This window comes from Pantherophis guttatus, chromosome 1, assembly GCF_059756535.1.
Source record: "Pantherophis guttatus breed Tessera chromosome 1, ASM5975653v1, whole genome shotgun sequence".
In the NCBI taxonomy this organism is placed as follows: domain Eukaryota; kingdom Metazoa; phylum Chordata; class Lepidosauria; order Squamata; family Colubridae; genus Pantherophis; species Pantherophis guttatus.
The window spans coordinates 26587799-26603649 of NC_142063.1; the positions used below are offsets into that span (position 1 = coordinate 26587799).

Consider the following 15851-nt stretch of genomic DNA (forward strand, 5'->3'; position numbering starts at 1 on the left):
ACATTGTTTGGCCGACAGCAATTAATTACAAATCAATGGAAATAGGCAATGAAAAAGTTTTGACATTAATTTTAAATGTATATTAATAAAGTATAAATATTGATTGTAACTTTCAATCCATATAGTTAAAATATACTGTTTCTTATCATAGTAAATTTCTATTCCTGGTAGATATTTGCAAACCAGAAAAATCTGATGCAACTTTATATTTTCCTATTATTTCCCCTGGATGTTTTATAATATTGCATATCATAGATTCAGGCATTACACCATCTAGACCAGGGGTGTCAAACCAGGGGTGTCGTCATGGCAGTATCACGTGACATTTCACAACTTTTTTCCCCTTTGGGCGTAGGTGTGTCCAGTGCATGATGCATCCGGCCCACGGGCCGCGAGTTTGACACCCTTGATCTAGACCTGTTTCAGCATTGCTATGATCACATTCATGTCATTCAATCACATCATTTTTTTTTTTGTTCAAATGTAATAACGGACCTCTTCATCTTTTAGCTTGTTTTGCTTTCTTCTGATGGAAAGATTTTCTTCATTTTGCACAGACAAAATCATAGGGGTGGAAGGGACCTTGAAGGTCTTCTGGTCCAATCCCCTGCCCAAGGCAGAGTTCTTATTCCATCCCAGACAAATGGTTACCCAATGAAAAGCACCAGTGATGGCACACCTATAACTCCAGGAGATAAACTGATCCACTGACTAACTGTTCTTACTGTCAGGAAGTTTGTCCTTAGTTCCAGGTTGGATCTCCTTCTGACTAGCTTCCACATTTTGCTTCTTATCCTGTTTTCAGGTGCCTTTTGATGCCCTCTTCTCTGTGATGCCCCTTCAAGTATTGGAAGATGGTTATCACATTATCTCTAAGTTTTTCCCTTATGCTAAAGATATCTAGTTCCCTTAGCCGTTCCAGACCCCTATAGTCTTTGTTGCTCTTCTTTGATCTCTTTCTAGAGTCTCAGCATCTTTTCTGGATTGTGATAAACAGAACTGGAAGTGACATTCCAAGGGTGGCCTCACTAGTGCAGTCTAGAGTGGTACTATCACTTTTCATGATATTGATGTAATACCTTGGTTTATTTGGCACAGTGCTGGCTCATACTTAAGCAATAGTCCACTAGGACACTTAGAACCTTCTCACAGGTACTACTGTCAAGCCAGGTATTGTCTATTTTATGCCTGTATATTTGTTTTTTCCTCTCTAGGTATAGGAACTCACTTTTCTCACCACTGAACAGCATCTTGTTGGATATAGCTGAATGGTCAAGTCTGTCAAGATATTTATGAATCTTGAGTTTATCTTAGCAACCCCCCTGCCAAAGCTTGCTATCATCTGCAAGTTTGATAAACGTCCCTTCAATCTCCTCATCCAGGTGAAGATGTTGAGGAACATTGGGACTAAGATAGAACCCCAAGGGTCTACAATAACCCACTGCAGGCTTCCCTCCATGTAAATGTAGTTCCACTGAGGACCAAATGCAGAGTGCACTTGGTCAGCCAACTGCAAATCCATCTGGTGATGGTGGTACTGTCTATCCCACACACTGTTCTGTCTTACAAAGAAGTAGGCTGTGGTCTACTTTATCAAATGCCTTACTGAAGAGTCTACTATTTCCAAAGTGTTTTCTTGAAAATTGACAGTGTCTAATAAAGATTAACAATGTTTAATCCTGCTAGGCTCACATTAACTGAATTTCAGGAAGTATTAAATACAACTTGCTATCAATTTACAACTTGTACTAAATCGAATATCACACTACTTGAACTCACATCAATTGTGACCTAACTGTAGAATCACTTTTTTAGTTATTTTTTTTTCGATAGAATCACTATCCAAAGTGAAAAGTTTTTCATTCTGTTGCTAAGTGGCTCGTCCAAAGATGCTTCCAAAGGCCTCCAGATAGGATCTTCCTATTTTTTGGATCTGGAGAAGGAGATGGAGTCTAAATCTAATTTGAAAGTTAGACTACAAAACAGGACCACTGCTAAGAATCCATTCTGACCTGCTCTCAGGACCAGCAATAGACATACAATAAATTAAAATTAATTCTGACATTAATTGTGAATAACATCTCTGTTATAAAAATACATGATCTCAAACCTAATTTACATGCGTGTAAGTATGTGGGTAAATGTATTGTTATACATCTCAAAAAATTGGCACCAGTTGATATTATATTTCGGTAACCAATTTTTTTCTTGTGGACATTGCAGCGACACAGAATTTTGCCACTGCACACGTGGTAGCCGGATTAGAGTCTTAGAGGAAAAAGCCTACATAAAAGTCATCTGTCCTCCCTCCATAATTTGAACTCATGCCCTTAGAGACAGAAAGTGTCAGACTGCCGGCTATCTCAGCCATTCTCCAATCAGCACCTCTGACATGTTTTCTTGGCCTCTACTCTACCTCTTCAAATTAAATCTAGTTCCCAAGAACTCTGTTTCAAAGCTTTCACTTTTCCTCCCTGCTACCTTGTCCTTTGTAAGGCACTCAGAGGTTATCGATTTTTTTTCCCTTGCAATACAAAGCAGCATGATTTCTTAAGCTAGTTCTTATGTTGAATTATTTGCCACTTTTGTTAAAGAAAAATAAAGGGCAGGACTGATGCTGAGTTTGATGCTGTATTCATATCTGTCGGTGTGTTCAGAATATTAAAATGTGACCTGGCGACTGAAGTCCACCCCATTTGTACATGTACCACATGCACTGCAGGCATGTAAAAAAAGGTGGGACTTCAAATACCCAGTTTTCCAGTGATTTGTACGCTCTGAACCCCCCTATAATCATGTACTCATGCAATTCTGTAACAAGGACAGGAAAGTATTTTAGACCATCATTTAATATTTTTCCAGCAGAATATTGCATTCGTATGATCAGAGTCTTTCTGTCTATATAATGCTATGCAGGGAAAAAGAAATGTGCGTTCTATTTCTAGCTGTCCTCATTCAATAAGATGAATAGTCTTTTACCTACCCACTTCCCCCAAAAGTAATGATAGAATATGCCTTTCTTTCCATATCTCCTTTGATCTGCCAACATCTCTGGCTTTCCATGCTTCAATTAAATCCCAGAAGAAAACCTCATTAATTTCTCTCACTGGGCTGTTTTAGATTGGGAAATGTGGGCAGCTTTAGTTATGGATGGTGATCATTAGGTGCTATATAAACTTTGTTGAATAAACAGTTCTGGATGATTAGCAGCAACATTAGCAGGATACAGAAACAGCAGCAGGTGGAAAAATCCTATCTATCTATCTATCTATCTATCTATCTATCTATCTATCTATCTATCTATCTATCTATCATCTATCAATCTATCTATCATCTATCTACCTACCTACCTACCTACCTACCTATTATCTATCTATCTATCTATCTATCTATCTATCTATCTATCTATCTACCTACCTACCTACCTACCTACCTATTATCTATCTATCTATCTATCTATCTATCTATCTATCTATCTACCTACCTACCTATTATCTATCTATCTATCTATCTATCTATCTATCTACCTACCTACCTACCTACCTATTATCTATCTATCTATCTATCTATCTATCTATCTATCTATCTATCTACCTACCTACCTACCTACCTACCTACCTATTATCTATCTATCTATCTATCTATCTATCTATCTACCTACCTACCTACCTACCTACCTACCTACCTATTATCTATCTATCTATCTATCTATCTATCTATCTATCTATCTATAATCTATCTATCTATCTATCTATCTATCTATCTATCTATCTATCATCTCCAAAGGTCACAATGGCTCAGACCCTGAGCTTGTCAGCTGGAAAGCTGACCACCTGGGTTCAAGACCAGAGCACTACACGACAGGTTAAGCTTCCTTTATTTGCCCCAGCTCCTGCCAACCCAGCAGTTCAAAAGCATGCAAATGCAAGTAGTTAAATAGGTACCACTTTTGTGGGAAAGTAACAGCGTTCGACATTGGTCATGCTGGCCACACTACCACGGAAAGGGTCTTTAGACAATACTAGCTTCCTCAGCTAAGAAATGAAGATGAGTGTTGCCCCCTACAGTTGGATACAACCAGACAGGGGAAACCTTTACCTTTACCCCATGATGGCGAACCTATGGCATGCGGAGCCATATATGTGGGCACGCGAGCATTGCCCTAGCTCAGCTCCAGTGTGCATGCGTACACCAGCCAGATGATTTTTGGGCCCACCAGAAATCAGGAAATGGGCCATTTCTGGCCTCCAGGGGGGTGGGGAAGGCTGTTTTTGCCCTCCCCAGGCTCCTAGAAAGCCTCTGGAGCCTGGGGAGGGCAAAAAAACAGGCCTACCGGGCCCACCATGCCATCACGTGCCAAAAGCAGGGGGACCCCAGGGGGGTTGTGCGTGCATGCATGGGGGGGGCACATTGAATTATGGATGTCGGCACGCGCATGCTCAACCCCCTGCGCTCCCCCCCACTTTTGCATGTGACGGCAAAAAGGTTAGCCATCACTGCCTTTACCTATACCTATACCTATATCTACACATACACGTGTGTGTGTTTGTGTGTGTGTTTGTGTGTGTATGTGTGTGTAAAGGTAATATTGTAACCAATGATTCAGTAAAAAAGAATAAACAAGGATAAATCCAGTGGAGATCAACTGTTTTGCCAGTAGCAGTAATAAATGGAAGGATGTAGCCTAGAACAATTGCGGTTGTGTATGTAGTGGTAAGAATGAAACCCATTTGTTCAACAAATAATTCCTGGAAAAATAATTTGCAGCAGAAATTAAATAGCTAAAGTCCCTCAATCCCCAGTACTGTAGACTGTCAGAAGAAGTGAAAAATATGAATAAAATAAAATAAAATAATAACATTGATGGTTGCCAACCTTTAAAAAGTAATAGCACTAAAAAAAAAGGAGGAAAGTAACAGAGGAATAGCATAAATAGGGACAAGGTCATAGTTCCTATGGCCTCTATAGGAGAAATAATCCCATGACAAATTTTTGCCTGAAGGAACTCTTCATTCATACAGATAGTCCTTTGTTTAGTGACCATTCAAAGTTACAACAACACTGAAAAAAGTGATTTCTGGCTGGTCCTTGAACTTAAAACTGTCACATCACCCCACTGTCATGTTTTCAAAATGTGGGACATCCAATCCATTTCAATTTGTTGATGCGTAAGATATCAATATGTAGTTGATTTGTTTCATTTTTCACTGTTTTGAGCTTTCTTATGTTTATGCTTCTTACATCTCATGTTCCCACTATATTCCTGTATTTAAGCTTTTGATTTTTTTCCCTCTTGATGCCAGCAACAACTACTGTAGATGTCCTAAAAGTTTTATCTATCTATGTCGGGGGTCTCCAAACTTGGCAACTTTAAGACTTGTGGACTTCAACTCCCAAAATTCCTCAGCCAGCTTTGCTTTGCTTTGCTGGCTGAGGAATTCTGGGAGTTGAAATCCACAAGTCTTAAAGTTGCCAAGTTTGGAGACCCCTGATGTATGTCATAAAACACTAAAGATCTTCAGCTGTTCCTCAGTAATATATTGAGTGAGAGATTAGACATTAAGAAAAAATTAGTTGGAAATAAATGTCAATAGTCTTACCCTATCAATGACAGCCATACTTTCACTAAAGGTTCCTGGGTCCTTTGTCTTCTGTGATAAATGCTTTGACGTTCAACTAAATCATTGAAGACCTGTACATAATCCAGCATTTACATTTAGTTTGATCTCTTCACAACCTTAATTTCCACTTGGCAGTTTGTGTCAATTCTTGTTTTTTTCCCCCAGAATTCTTTTTTAGCTAATTGTATATTTACCTCATCAGCAGAGTTATCCCCAATTATGCAATTAGTTTTCATACATGTAATCATTTGAACATATCATTATGTCTAATTGCACCATTACAAATCTATGAAATAAAATTGTTTTCTTTTGATTGAAAGGTATGGTGTGAGGGGGAGACGGGTGTATCTCTTTCTTTCAAATTATTTTGCATTAAAAACATTCAAGTTTTTTTTTTTAACACTAAACATTGCAGAGACACATATGCTACATTGAAAATAGCTATATGGCACATTTTAAAAGCTACAGTTATTAAAAATAATAACTGCATAGGATTGATTGAAGAGGAGCTGCTTCCATAACTGAAGATTGCCTCAGAAACTGTGCAGTAAACATGTTTACTGTAGTCAATAAAATGGTTTGACTCTAAAGTTCAACTAGCAAAGATTTGTCCCCAAAACAAAAAAATTCAGAGTCGTTATAACAAGTTTCTGTTGGTGAGTTGGCAAATATTTGTCTTATGACACCATTACAGGTAGCCCTTCAGGTACGAAAGTCATTTAACAATTGTTTGATGTTACAATAGACCCTCCCCTCAAAAGCTACAGTTGACCCCATTTCAAAGTTATGTCTGCAGCACCACTGTGGTTATGACTGACTACAGAGACACTGCAGTGTACCCACCTACCTATCCCCCACCCCCAAATCCTGCCTGCCAGATCCCTGAAGGCACTGGCTCATTACTGTCATAACTCAAGGACTACTCGAGAGACACTTCATGAATAAAGGCAGGAATACACAAGTTACCACTGAGTAACTCCAGAATTTTTAGAGAATATTATACATATATTCCCAAAATAGATGCTGTCTGAGTCTATCTTTTCACACATATCCACTTTTTAGAAGACAAACAGCTTTTTACCTAACATTTATTTCCAATATAAACTTTTTATTGGTCAAATAGCAATAGCAATAGCATTTACTTACATACCGCTTCACAGTGCTTTACATCCCCCTCTAAGCGGTTTAGAGAGTCAGCAAATTTTCCCCAACAATCTGGGTCCTCATTTTACTGATCTCGGAAAGCTGGAAGGCTGAGTCAACCTTCCTGAGTCATAAGCAGATGTCCAATCTGAACACTTGGTCTCAACCAATTAACATTCTCCTAACTTTCAAAGAATGCCTATGTAGCCCATGGGGAACACTCATGGAACTAAAAAGTGTACAGAAAACTAGAGCTTTTCTTGCAACATGCCAATTTCCTCTTTATTTTTTATTCAAAATGTGTGCATGTGTGTTTCCATAGCTGGGTGGAAACCAACTAACCCCAAGTTGGGTTAGACAGAGAGACTGGTGAATGCCAAGGAATGTCCGTAGCTACATGCACCATACTGAACACCACTGATTTAAAGTGTTGGGAAAATATTTTGCAGGCTATTTTGGTGTGTCACAACTGCAGCCTCCAACTACAGAGAAGCTGTAGAACTCTCCCTATGACATGAAAATTACTTACACCGTGGTGGCACAGTGGTTAGAATCAGGGGTGAAATCCTCTGAAGGCTGCTACCGGTTCTGTGAGTCTGCTACCGAGTGCGCACTTTGCCTGAGGAGAGCCCACGCAGTGCTAAAAAAAGGAACATTTTGAAGGCTTCCCAGTCTGCAAAGGTAAATAGAGCAGCAAGGGGGAGGAAATCTGCTGTGCCACGCAATTTAGATTACTTATAAAGCAGGATATCTGACGATTCTAGCTAATATAAATTATGCGTCACAGCTGATCGTTGCCCAGCTGATCGTCGGAAATATCAGTTCGTCCGAACCAGTAGCATTTTTTACTACAGGTTCACCCAAACTGGTCCAAACCGGTAGCATTTCACCCCTGGTTAGAATGCAGTATTTCAGGATAATTCTGCCCACTGCCAGGAGCTTGATCCTGAGTGGCTCAAGGTTGATTCAGCCTTCCATCCTTCTGAAGTCGGTAAGGACCCAGATTGTTGGGGAAAATGTGATGACATGTGTAAACTTCTTTGAGAGTGCTTTAAAGAACTATGTATGTATGTATGTATGTATGTATGTATGTATGTATGTATGTGTATGTATATATGTATATGCATATGTCTAAGTGCTATTCCATTGCTAATGCTACACATTTCCAATTTTTGAGGGTAGGGAGAGAAGAATGATCATTTCCTGAGATACTTCTAGTTTCCTTCATAATTGTCAAACCCAACCAATGCTAAAGAATGGGAAAACATAATATGAAATACCAAACACATCCAGAATAGGGAAGGGAATAGTCAGCTGGATCTGCTGAAATGTAATGCTCCTCTGTCTTGCTCTTTGTGATGCTGCTGGTCCCATTGGTTAGAGTACTGTAATTTAGACCTGTGGGGAAGCTCTTAAAAATAGATGAACTGGTGACCTCCTAACAGAGTCATTGGTGAAACGTGACCTCAGAGGAGTTGGATAAATGTTATCTGACAGGGGAAACTTACAGTACTTGAGTGACTTGTGACCTTCCCTGCAACCATCATAAGTGCAAACCAGTTGCCAAGTGCCCAGATCATGATCCTGTTATCATAGGGGGTTTGGGTCAGTAGTAACTACTTCTCATTCAGCACTATCATAATGGTCACTGAACAAATGATCATTAACTGGGGACTACCTGTATTTCAAGTAGGCTAAAATATTTGTAGGTCTGGGGTTCCAAGTTTTGGCATCATTTCATTTTTTTGGGATAAGCTTTTAATAGTGTTTTACTTTGGTTTTAAGGTTGCCTTGAATTGTTCAGAAAAAAGAACAATGTTCTTTTTTCTGAACAAGTTTTTTTTAAAGGTTTGATTATTTTTAATAAAAATCTTTACTAAATCTGTTTCCATATTAGTTCATCTGAGAAAAAAAATTCTCAGCAAAAGAGCCAATCTGCAGCAAAAAAAAAAAAAAAAAAGTATTGAAGTATCTTTCCATGTTTGTTTACAATTCACATTTCTAATGCCAGCCAACTTCCCAATGACTCTGGGTGGCATACCAATTGAAAACCAAAGAAATAGAACAACATCAGCTAACTAAAAAGGAATGTCATCCCAGTGGAAGACATAAGAACCCTTCACAAAGGAAGCCCTAGTCCAAATCTTAACAGCATTGGGATCATCGTTCCTTTTTATTTTATTTTGGTCCGAAATATCTGGAATGGTGTGTCCAATCTGGGTAATGTAATTTAGGAAGTGCTTGGGCAAACTGGAGAGCCAGTATGATGATAAGAGCTCTGGGAAAGCAAATGTATGAGGAATGATTGAAACATTGGATATGTTGGCTTGAAGAACAAAGGACTACAGGGAGCCACGATCGTTGTCTTCAAGTATCCGAAGGGCTGTCATGTAGAACAGAGGACAAGATTTTTCATTTGTTACAAAGGCAGGAGGAAAAGCAATGTGTTCATGCTTCAAGGAAAAGGATTTCAGTTGGACTTCAAGAAAAAGAAATATTCTGAACTGTAAGCCACTGTTCAACAGTGGAACAGATTGCTTTGAGAGGTGATTGACTCTCCTTCACTGAAAATGTTCTACAGAGACTACAGGGCTGTTTGTGGGGAATGTTATAGATTTTATTATCCACTGGGCAGAGGGTTGGACCAGACGATCTCCAAGGTCTCTTTAAATTCTTGTATTCATTTATTCTATTATTCTAAATCCATTCTTTTATGTCACTTCAAATGGAAACACTTGTGACTGGAGCATTTTCTTTTATTTGACTGCAAACCATCAAGCATGAATGGAGCAAAGGAGCTGATGAGAGCCACAAGTTGGAAAAATGGGAACTTTTCTTCAGCCCTTTGGAAAAATCAACATATTTGGGTCCCTACTTTCCCTGAATGTTATTCAGGTGAAGATTAAAGAAGAATTACTGTTTCAATTTAAAAGTCCACGTCTGAACTTCTTTTTCCTTGTTCCCTGTGTATGCACACATATTTTCATTGATTAATGTGTCTCACTTCAGGACAGCTTTACTGGTATTTGGATGGCAAAACTTAGAACAAATTTGCTGATCCCATTGATCCATAAATGTTGTAAAACCTCTTGTTTTGTGGTGAGAGGAAATTTGAAATAGAGAATTTTTGTAACCCAGATTTTTTTTGGGGGGTTGTTGCTTTAACAACTCCCCATTTGTAGGGGGAGTCAAGAAAGAACAAAAAAAAAAAAAGGAAAAAGCCTTCAGAAACCTCTAACAACACTTCATCAATTCCAGTTATCAATATTAACAGAACAACAGAGTTGAAAGGGACCTTGGAGGTCTTCTAATCCAATCCCCTACTCAAGCAGGAATTATTATACCATTTCAGACAGATAGTTGTCAAATCTCTTTTTAAAAACCTTCAGTGTTGGAGCATTCACAACTTCTGAAGGCAAGTTGTTCCACTGATTAATTGTTCTAACTATCAGGAAATTTCTCCTTCATTCTAGGTTGCTACTTTTCTTGATTAGTTTCTACCCATTGCTTCTTGTCCTACCCTCAGGTGCTTTGGAGAATAATGGCAACTCGCAAAGCATCCCTGGCCTGCTCTCGAGTTGCCATAGGCAAGGGGGGATGGGAAACCGACAAAACAGCATGGCAGCCAAAGGCAGATGTACATGCCAGACTTATCTCTCTCAAGGTTGTCTCCCAGAGTTACGCACAGCATCAGAGGGGAGTGGTCTCTACATCCCGCGAAATTGTTCCGTTACGAATGTGATTGATGACACACCCTGGGGGGAGGGGGGAAACAGGGTCATGATTGGGGCATAAATTTTGTGGGGTTAGAGCTGGCTTCACTTGGGAATATGCAGACATAAAGCTCCTAATAAATAACTGGATTTCTTTTGAAGCTTGGCTCGAGGCTCATGATTTAATTAGGGCATCGGTCAGAACCCTGACAAATAGTTTGACTCCCTCTTCTTTGTGGCAACCCCTTAAATATTGGAACACTGCTATCATGTCACCCCTAGTCCTTCTTTTCATTAGACTAGACATGCCCAATTCTTGCAACTGTTCTTTATAAGTTTTAGCCTCCAGTCCCTTAATCATCTTTGTTGGTCTTCTCTGCACTCTTTCTGAAGTTTCAACATCTATTTTAATATAGTGGCAAAAAAGGCTTTATGGCAAGTTACAGCTCAGGGCGTTGGGAACTCTGCTAGAAGGCCTGATAACCAGGTCTCTGTACAAATATGGGATGAGCACTTCAAAAAGTTGTACCGAGAGACTAACCAAGCAAACATTACCAAACTCTTGAGGCTTGCCATACTACAGACTTGGCCACCAGGCTCTCCCTCTGGAGTTCCCAAGTTTACTGAATCTCTTAAACTGGGAACTGCATTCTCCCTGAACTGCTCAAATGGAATTGCATCTAGTGGACAGCTCTTGTTCTTCATACATATCCCTGGAGATTAAGGGCTGGCATTAATAGTTTCAATCTGTAAGAAAGGCAATGAAGGGGATATAGCTAGATCCCCTTCATTGCCTTTCTTATAGATTGGAACTATTACTAACCATAAACCCACCACCCTTTTGTGTGTAAGGAACCTATTCACCAGAACCTACCTGAATGGACTAAAACCAAAGGCCTGCTCAGAGAACAGCAGGCATAGGTTCAAATGGGGCACTCAACAGTAGACTATGTTCTTAAGTTAACATCAACTGATTAAGAAGCATATCCAGAAACTGAAGTCTCTATTCTTAAGTAGCTTTTCTGGATTTTAAAGCAATATTTGATTCCATATCTCAGACATTATAATAGAGAAGTAGAGAAGCTTCAAGAGCCTCTAAGTTGTGGAAATCATTTGTTTTAGGCCCAATGTGCTCCCATTAATAGTTTTATATGGCAAGAATACCAATATCCCTGTACCCCAGAGTACTGTACATACCTTTGAGGCTCCAGAAAAATCAAAACAATTTCTCATGTCTTCCTTTACTGTAACTTCTACAGGGATCATCAAAACAACATTATATTTCCCCTTTTACTGTGAATGATAGAGAGAATGATTTCTATACCTTTCGGATTTCAGACTTAAATCATGACATCACCCACATGATAGGTAAATTTATCACTGTAGCTATTAGAACTAGGAAACAGATAACTTCAGACTCAACCTGATAGCTCAATGCCCTTGCAATTCAATTATTTCCTTTTTTCTTCTCCTTCTCCCTCTCCCTTCTTCTTCCTCTTCCTCCTCTTATACAACCCTAAATTATGATTGCAATAAATAACTAAGTAGGACTTAAGTAAACATCATCAATTATGCTCAAAGTATCCCAGGTAGAAGTATCCCAGGTTATTATTTTAGTATACACTCCTGCATTTGATTTCCACATTTTAATTATTTAAATGTTTTGATATATTAGTATTTTAATACTTTATTAGACTGTCATACAGCACTATAGCTTTTTGACTTACTTCACAGTTAAACACTTCTTGCAATTGTTGTTACCTTGCATATTTGAAATATTTGAAATATGATCGGGTACCCTTACCTGCTGGTTTTACTTTTCCTTTCATCTATGTAAATTGTTCAGCTACCATTATTTTACTACTGGTTCCTCCTGTAATAGAGTTACTAAATTGTACCCACATCTGGTCATTGACCATAATAAGTTTTTGTTGTTTTGAAACATAGAACATGAAAATCTTTTCTTCTAGGTATTTTTGGTTGCTTTAACAATGCACATTGTTAAATGAGCCAAGGATTTGCTAGTTCCTTATACTCTAATACAGGGTTTCTCAATCTTAGCAACTTTAAGATGTCTGGACATCAACTCTCAAAATTACCCAGGCAGAATGCTGGCTGGGGAAATCTGGAAGTTGAAGTCCAGTCATGATAAAGTTGCTAAGGTTGAACAATACTGTTCCAGTGAATTCAGAAATTCCTTAGAAATCTCTCCCTAGCATGCATCATAATTCACTAGAATTCTGATTTATAGTACCTACATATATTGGCACAGCTTTATTTTACCCTTTTGTGTTAGCACTGATATCACACATTGATCTGTTTGAGTTCTGTTTTTTACTGTTCTTCACATGTAGTTAATTAAACCTGACTCTGCATAACACTCTGGACTGTGTTAACAAGGTTTGTGTGCAGCTATTCGTGCAATGCCATTAGGGAGGCTGTATTTTATAGATTTCACTTTTATTACATGCACCACTAATGAAGGCATAATGTGATTATGATGGACCAAGTCCAAGAAAAATTGTCATCAATTGGGTTTGGCATGAAATAATAAATTGCTTTTGGACTGAATGTTAGGTTTGGGAAATAAAAGGAGTGCCCTGTTTAAACACCCAACTAATGTCTGATTAGAAGTGGAACAAGGAAATGAGATTTAACAAGAAGGAATCAATTTGTCACAGAAACAAACATAACAGTTAGGTGGAAGCTGGGGCTGAAACTAGGAGGGGCATATATATCAAGGAAATTTCCCCCCCTACTTTCTTGGAAATAGTTTAAGAAAGCCACCATGGGGTAGTAGCTGGACTAGGGTGAGCCTGAGTGGCACAGCAGACTAATGCTACTATTAAAGGTAGTATTTAGCTTCCAGCTACCTGCAATTACTGCGAGTTCAATTCTCACCAGGTTCAAGGATGACTCAGCCTTCCATCCTTTCTAAGGTAGGTAAAATGAGGACCCGGTTTCTGGGGGCAATAAGCTGACTTTGTATAAAATATACAAAAGTATGAAGGCTATTGCTTAACGCCTTGTAAACCGCCCTGAGTCTCCAGAGAAGGGCGGCATATAAATCAAAAAAAAAAAAAAGGGGGTGGAGAGATGCAGTCCATGGAAATTCCCTAGTAATTTTGAGCTATTCTCTTGCATAGCAGTGTCCAGAGAGGTGGGTTCACAAAGGGCAGGTGACAGGTTTACACTATTCAATGTATATGGTCAACTTATCATACCGATTGTAAGCAGCTAATAGGAATTAAAAGTACAGCATTACAAGAAAATAAATAAAGACCTAACTGATGGATGAGACAAGCTATTAATCAAGGTAACCACTTTGTAGGCTCTAACTCAACACACTGACCCCCATGTCCAGGAACAATCTACTCTGTGTTTTATTTATTTATTTAAAACATTTATATAGCTACTCCTTTTATCTTGAATTCTGAGCAGCGCCCAACCAACAATTAAAACATCAATAAAAATAGCAATGTTATACACACACACACACACACACACACACACACACACACACACATACACACATACACACCATAAAGATTAAAAACCTGGCACCAAAGTTAAGCTTCTGACATCCTTGTTAAACCCTTTCATCCGTTTCACTCTATAGCAGCACTTGGGTGAAAACCAGGTTATCAGTAGCATAACCTGGAAAGCTAGGAGGATAGAGGCCGGTCGAACTTCAAGGGATAGAGTGCTCTGCAGGGGAAAGCAGAGATTTCATTACGTTTTTTTTTTTATGACTAAGATTTATTTATTTATTTTTTATTTATTTATTTTGTCAAGCATGTATTCGATAACAGATAAAAGTGTAAACATGATTATGAATACATGAAATGGATACAAATAAAAGGGAATATTAGGATAGGGATGGTAGGTACATTGATGTACTTATGCACGCCCCTTACAGACCTCTTAGGAATGGGATGAGGTCGACAGTAGACAGTCTAAGGTCAAAGTTTTGGGGGTTTGGGGAAGAAACCACAGAGTCAGGTAGTGCATTCCAGGTATTAGCAACTCTGTTACTGAAGTCGTATTTTCTGCAATCAAGTTTGGCACTGATACAAATCTTAAGTTTGTATCTATTGTATGCTCTTGTATTGTTGTGATTGAAGATGAAGTATTCATTTGCAGGTAGGACATTGTAGCAGATAATTTTATGTACTACGCTTAGGTTGGACCGAAGATGCCGAAGTTCTAAGTTGTCTAAGCCCAAAATTTCAAGTCTGGTGGCATAAGGTATTTTGTTGCGAGCAGAGGAGTGGAGGACTCTTTTCGTGAAATATCTCTGGACTCGTTCGATTGTATTAATGTCTGATATGCAGTGTGGGTTCCAGACAGATGAGCTGTATTCAGGAATTGGTCTACCAGAATGTTTTGTATGCCCTGGTTTGCAATTCAATATTACCGGAGAAGAAGCTACACAAGATTAGGTTAACAACTCTTAATCAATCAAATTAATCTTCAAAATCAAAATCACTGAAAGGGTGATCATAGCAATGGCAAATGATAAGGGTGATAATGAGTCACCCAGGAAGAAGCCTCTCCTAATGCTGACAAGACCGTATTTTTCATTTCCAACCAACAATTCTATCTTTCATTGTGTCATTATTATTTCTATAAACATTGTAATGTTTTTACTGACGCCAGTTGTTTCCAAACATTGAATGTTCCAATTATGTGGTAATGAATCAAATGTCTTTTTATAATCAATCCAGACCACATATAGATTTTTTTTTCAATTCTCCAAAACCATTATCTTTTCTATCCCTGCTTTTCTTTTTATTTCCTTTCTGTTCTATTGGGAGGATATTGTTTTCTTCTAAATATTTGTGGATGTTGTTCACTATGATTCCTATGAATAATTTAAACATTGTAGGCAAGTATGTTATTGGCCTATAGCTTCCTAGTATTGTCCCTATATATGGAACTTTTTGAATCATATATGTTTTGCCAATTATTAACCAGTTGCTGATGTCTCCTTTATGCAATATTTGATTAAGCTCTTTAGCTATAATTGGATATAAATTAGTCAGATTTTTTGAACCAAAAACCATGAATTGATCCTTTCCAGGAGATGTCAGTTTTTAATCCTTTTCACTTGATTTGTAACCACTTCTGCTATTATTATGACATCTTCCATTTGATTTGTATGAATTTCATTTTCAGATTCTTTTATTCATGTAGCATTTTTATTACAGTTTTTTTGAGTCCCCATAGTGCTTTCTAAAACTGGATTGTTTCCTTTTTGTTTGTTTCCTTTTGTTTGGTTTTCCAATTTCTACTGCCATTTATACCTTGGTAGAATTTCCTCTGGTTTGATTGCAATAGCTGGTTTTGCTTAAATTGGATGATTCATGTCTTA

General features: G+C 38.3%; 1 protein-coding gene across 3 annotated transcripts in view; it reads right to left on the bottom strand.

Moving 5' to 3' along the window:
- The window catches only part of MDGA2 (MAM domain containing glycosylphosphatidylinositol anchor 2), a 601160-nt gene that overhangs the window by 357199 nt on the left and 228110 nt on the right, over nucleotides 1-15851 (bottom strand). The gene's annotated exons all lie outside the window — the stretch shown is intronic.